The following is a 5,724-nucleotide window of genomic DNA, read 5'->3' on the forward strand; positions in this document are numbered from 1 at the left end:
TGCCTTGCATGCCTGAGGCCCTGGGTTCGATTCCTCAGCACCACATAAGCAAAAAGAAAAAACCCGGAAGTGGCGCTGTGGCTCAAGTGGTAGAGCGCTAGCCTTGAGCTGAAGAGCTGTGGGACAGCGCCAGGCCCAGAGTTCAGGCCCCACGACCGGACCCCAAAAAAAAAAAAAAGAAAATCAATTACACTTTATATATAAAAATGTTCTGTGCTCAATTCAGTAGTACATACACTAACATTGGAACAATAAAGAGAACAATAGCCCCTGACTGAGGATGACACGCAGGTTCGTGAAGCATTCCCGATTTTTAAAAGAACAGATGCTGGATGGGCTTTGGACAGAAGGGGATCTTAATGCATTTTTGTTGGGAGTATAAACTTGTTCGAAGACTTTGGAAAGTAGTATGGAGGTTCCTCAAAAAACTACATAGAGTGCCTCTAAGACTCAGCAATCCCATTTTGGGCATTCATCCAAATGATCACAAACAAGACCATACTAAAACTACCAGCAAAACTATGTTCATTGCAGCATTATTTACCATAGATAAGATACATAACCAAACCCGATGCCCCACAGTAAATGAATGGATCAAGAAAGTGTATGTATTTGTGTGTGTGTGTGTGTGTGTGTGTGTGTGTGTGTGTGTGTACTGCAATTCTATGCCTCCATCAGAAAGAATGGCATCACCCAGTTTGCTAGGAAATGGAAAGACTTGGCAAAAATTATATTAAGTGAATTAAGCCAGGCCCAAAGAAGTGAAGTAAGCCAGGCCCAAAAAGAAACATATATCCCATGGTTTCCTTATTTGCAATAACTACTATGTGTCTGAGACAAGCAGAAAACATCATATAACTTGATGTTAGGCAACATGAACCCCAAGGTAAGGATTCAAATGGTTTTTCTTTCTTGTGATTGTTTCTAACATATTTATAAGATGATTTCTTTGTTGCTTTGTATGTTTTTCCTGCAAGCTAAAGCCCCTCTTTTCAATGTATTTGATGTTGGTATAATTTGTGGAGGGGAAGAGAAACACAAATTGTTTAAATAGGGATGCAGGTGGACCCATTAAAATGAGATGAACAAGTCGTTATGTCAAAAAATGATTTTGGCCGGGGGGTGGAGGGATGTAGATGGTGAGGGGGCTGGGGTGGGGGAGGTTTGGTGGGGGTGGGGAGTGGGAGATGGGCAGGGATCGGAAGGGGAAAGAAAGGAGAAGGCAACAATGCTTGATAAAAAATGGAATTCTATGCTTCCATCAGAAAGAATGACATTGTCCCATTTGTTAGGAAATGGAAAGACTTGGAAAAAAATTATATTAAGTGAAGTAAGCCAGGCCCAAAGACACATAAGTCCCATGGTTTCCCTTATTTGCAATAACTAGTATATGTCTGAGTCAAGCAGGAAAGGTCAGATAAGTTGATGTTAGGGGAATGAACCCCAAGACAAGTATTCAAATGTATTTTGTTTTTTTTTCTTTCAGGCAATTTTTCTCTAACATATTTATAAGACGATTTCTATGTTGCTTTTTATGTCCCTCCCACAAGGTATAACCCATGCTTTCACTGCATTTGATGTTGGTATAATTTGTGGAGGGGAAGGAAAAAAAAAAAACAATTCGTTTAACCAGGGATACAGGTGGACCCATTGCAACAATGAGATGTACATGTCCTTATGTCAAAAAATGAACTTTACAACTTTGGGGGGAGGAGGACCGGGTGGGGGAAGTGGGGGAGTATGGGAAGGGGTGGGAAGGGGAAGCAAAGAGGAGGCAACAATGCTTGATAAGAAATGTACTCGTTATCTTGCCCATGTAATTGTAACTCCTCTGTCAGTATTCTCACAATAAAAAAAAAAAAAAAAGAAATGCACTCAATAACTCGCCCATGTAATTGTAACCCCTCGGTATGGTATTTTCACAATAAAAAAAGAAACAAAGGTCCTATGGTATCCCTTATTTGCAATAACGAATGTATGTCTGGGATAAGCAAAGAAGGCATGGTAAGGCGAAAAAAAGGAGGAGGCAACAATGCTTGATAAGAAATGTACACATTACCTTTTCCACGTAATTGTAACTCCTCTGTATGGTATTCTCACAATTAAAAAAAAAAAGAAAAGGTCAAAAGCAAGTGCATATGACTAGATAAGATGATGTTAAGGTAAATGAACCCCATGATAGGGACACAAGTTGTTTTTTATTTCTTTCTGTTGTTTCTAATATATTTATAACGTATGATGTGATTTTTTTATATGTGCGCCCCCCACAGTTAAACCCCTGTTTTCACTGTATCTGATGTTGGTGCACCTCCATCTTCTATATACACTTTTCTAATTTGGGGATGGAAAGGGAAAAAACAAAATGCTTAAATAAGGATACAGTATGACCCATTGCAATAATGTGACGCACAAGACAGTATGGTGAAAAACGAACTTTACAATTTAGGCGGGGTGGGAGGAGGGGAGTGTACTTGTGGAGGTGAGAGGGAAGGGATGGTGGGGGAAAACAAAGGAGGAGGTAACAATGCTTGATAGGAAATATACTCATTACCTTTTTTATTAACTGTAACCACTATGTACAGTACTTTTACAATAAAAAAACATAAAAATATTCTTGGATGGAAGAGAATATTTCCCCTATTTTACCCATTTAATATCATTAACAAAGAAATTAATGCAAAACACTGATATGAAGATATTTTGAATAAATGTGTGTGTGTATGTATGTATGTACGTATGTATGTATGTATGTGCGTGCCTGCTCATTTTCGTTCTCAGAGTTAGAATTCAGTGCATCAAGTTCTCCCTAGGCCATTCCTCTCTAGATTGATGAGCTACTATATAAGCTAAATCTCCATTCTTGGCTTTTTGCTAGTTCATTAATTTTTTTTAAAAAATAATTTCATGAATATTTTTTGTCCTGATTGGCTTCCAAGGGTTATCCACAGATCTCAGGTTCCTGAGCACATACCCGAGTAGACAGGATTACAGGTGTGACCAACCATCACAAGGCTTTCAGAATAATTTAAAAAGTAGAAGAAAATTTACTTCACAAAGGCTTGTTTATCATCTCCTGCTTTTAAAGCATTTTGGAGTGATTATATGTGAATTTATTTCATTTTTGGATTCTTAAAAGGCAGTAAGTGATGGTATTTAAAAGTTTTAATCCTTTTTTTTATGGGTCATGTGGCTTGAACTCTGGGCTTGGGCGCTGTCCCTGTGCCTTTCAGCTGAAGGCCAGTGCTCTACCCCTTGAACCACAGTGCCACTTCTGCTTTCCTAGTGGTTTATTGGATATGAGAGTATCACAGACTTTCCAGCCTGGGCTGGCTTTGAAGCGCAATCCTCAGATCTCAGCTTCCTCTGTAGCCAGGATTATAGGTGTTAGCCACCAGCTACTGGCTAGTTTTAGTACTTTTTAAAACGTATACTGGAACTGTGGAACAGAAGAAATTTGTTTCTCTTTAGACCTCAATTTATGAGCTCAACTCTGAGCATAACCCAATGTCACCAATACAGTCCGTGTTGAAGACAAAATGTGACAGAAAACAATTACCGTGGGCAATAATTGCTATCTTGGACAACATGAATATTGAATTGAGAGTGTAAGGGAATGCAGAGGATTTTACCTACTTTTTTATTGCTGACTTTTGGAAATTTTGACTCATTTCCTTCCCCACTGTGTGTCTTTGCGTCATACACTTAGTACCTTTAATTACAATATTTCCTAACACTAAAATGGTAATAATATTAGAATTATAGCAAATGTTTTCTTAAGAATTAAGAGAAATAAAACTTGTGAAATACTTGACATAAACTTCTAGGAATGAGCTTACAATTACATGGGCAAGATAATGAGTATATTTCTTATCAAGCACTGTTGCCTCCTTCTTTGCTTCCTGTTTCCATCCCTTCCCATCTCCCCCCACCCCCCCTCCCACCACCACCCCTCACCAAAGATGTAAAGTTCGTTTTTCGACATAAGGACTTGTTTCATCTCATTATTGCAATGAGTCCACCTGCATCCCTATTTAAACGATTTGTTTTTTCCCTTCCCCTCAACAACTTATACCAACATCAAATACAGTGAAAGCATGGGTTATACCATGGGGGACGGACATACAAATCAACAAAGAAATCATCTTATAAATGTTCGAAACAATTGCAATAAAGAAAAAAACAATTGAATCCTTATCTTGGGGTTCATTTCACCTAACATCAATGTATCTGACCTTTTTCTGCTTGACTCAGACATATACTAGTTATTGCAAATAAGGGAAACCATGGGACCTATGTTTTTTTGGGCCTGGCTTAATTCACTTAATATAATTTTTTCCAAGTCTTTCCATTTCTTAACAAATGGGGCAATGTCATACTTTCTGATGGAGGAATAGAATTCCATTGTGTATATATATATCACATTTTCTTCATGCTTTCATCTAGTGAGGAGCATCTGGGTTTGTTCCATATCTTAGCCATGGGAAATAATGCTGCAGTAAACATAGTTGTGCTGGTAACGGACAAGGGTCTCATATCTAAAATATACCTGGAACCCAAAAAAATTAAATCCCCCAACAACAAATCCTCAAAGAAACAACTGCCCAATAAATAAGTGAGCTAAAGACTTAAAGAGAAACTTCTCTGAAGAGGAAAGGAGGATGGCCAATAGACACATGAAGAAAAGCTCAACCTCTCTAGTCATAAAAGAAATGCAAATCAAAACAACATTGAGATACCATATCACCCCAGTTAGAATGGCTATAATCAAGAACTCTAATAACAACAGAAGCTGTAGGGGATGTGGACAGAAGGGAACCTTAATGCATAATTGTTGGGAGTGTAAACTTGTTCAACTGCTTTGGAAAGTAGTATGGAGGTTCCTCCAAAGACTCCACATAGAACTCCTCTATGATCCAGCAATACCACTTTGGGGCATTTACCCAAATGATCAGAAACTAGCCAGCAGTTTTTTAAAATACTAAATAGAATGCAATAAGCATTACAAAAGCCTTTACATGTAACGAGAAACCAGAAGGAATGTTCTCTATTGACCATGCTCTGCTTCAAAGGCAGCCAGGTGGATAGCTTCCCATGCTGTAAATCAAACTGGTTTTATTATGTGTTGGCAGTATAAAAACATCAGGGACAGAATAATGAAGGAATGTTGTAGACTGAGGTTAAGTACATATGAAAATGTGCAAAACTGATGAAAATGTAAAAGTCTCTGAGTAGTATATTGTGTTTTACATCATTTAAGTTAAATTGCAAAAATAGGGAAGACCCAGAGGAATGAATTCTTTTTGATAGCCAATCAAAGGTCCTTAGAAGATTGAACTCTTTCCTCATTCTTGTAGAGAAATCATCAGATGAGAGGAACTCTATTGTTTTTTTGGTTCTTTCCATTTATACTTCAGTTTGAAATCTGAACTACATGAGACTGAAAGAAACCTAGAAATATTAGACACGCAGGCTTTGGAAAGAACCATGAACGAAAAATAAATAAAATACATATAGCCTTTTAAAAGGTCTAACTAAATTTATTTATATAGTCTTAAGTGTAAACAGAAAATGATTTAAACAATATAATGCAACAGTGTTACTCACAAGACAATACGTTGGAAATAGTCTTTGGGGGGCATTGGGATGGAAGAGGGAGAAAAATAGGGGAAAGGATAACAAGTTATAAAAGAAATGAATTCATTATCTTACTTATGAAACTATAAC

At 37.6% G+C, this 5,724-nt stretch overlaps 1 non-coding gene across 1 annotated transcript; it reads left to right on the forward strand.

Moving 5' to 3' along the window:
* Window positions 1-213: 213 nt before the first annotated feature.
* Window positions 214-315, forward strand: LOC122124817. Its single transcript, XR_006150666.1, has one exon. It is a non-coding gene; the product is annotated as a U6 spliceosomal RNA (small nuclear RNA).
* The last annotated feature ends 5,409 nt before the right edge of the window (window positions 316-5,724 follow it).

This window comes from Dipodomys spectabilis, unplaced genomic scaffold (assembly GCF_019054845.1).
Source record: "Dipodomys spectabilis isolate Male_0828 unplaced genomic scaffold, ASM1905484v1 ptg000248l, whole genome shotgun sequence".
Lineage (NCBI taxonomy): Eukaryota > Metazoa > Chordata > Mammalia > Rodentia > Heteromyidae > Dipodomys > Dipodomys spectabilis.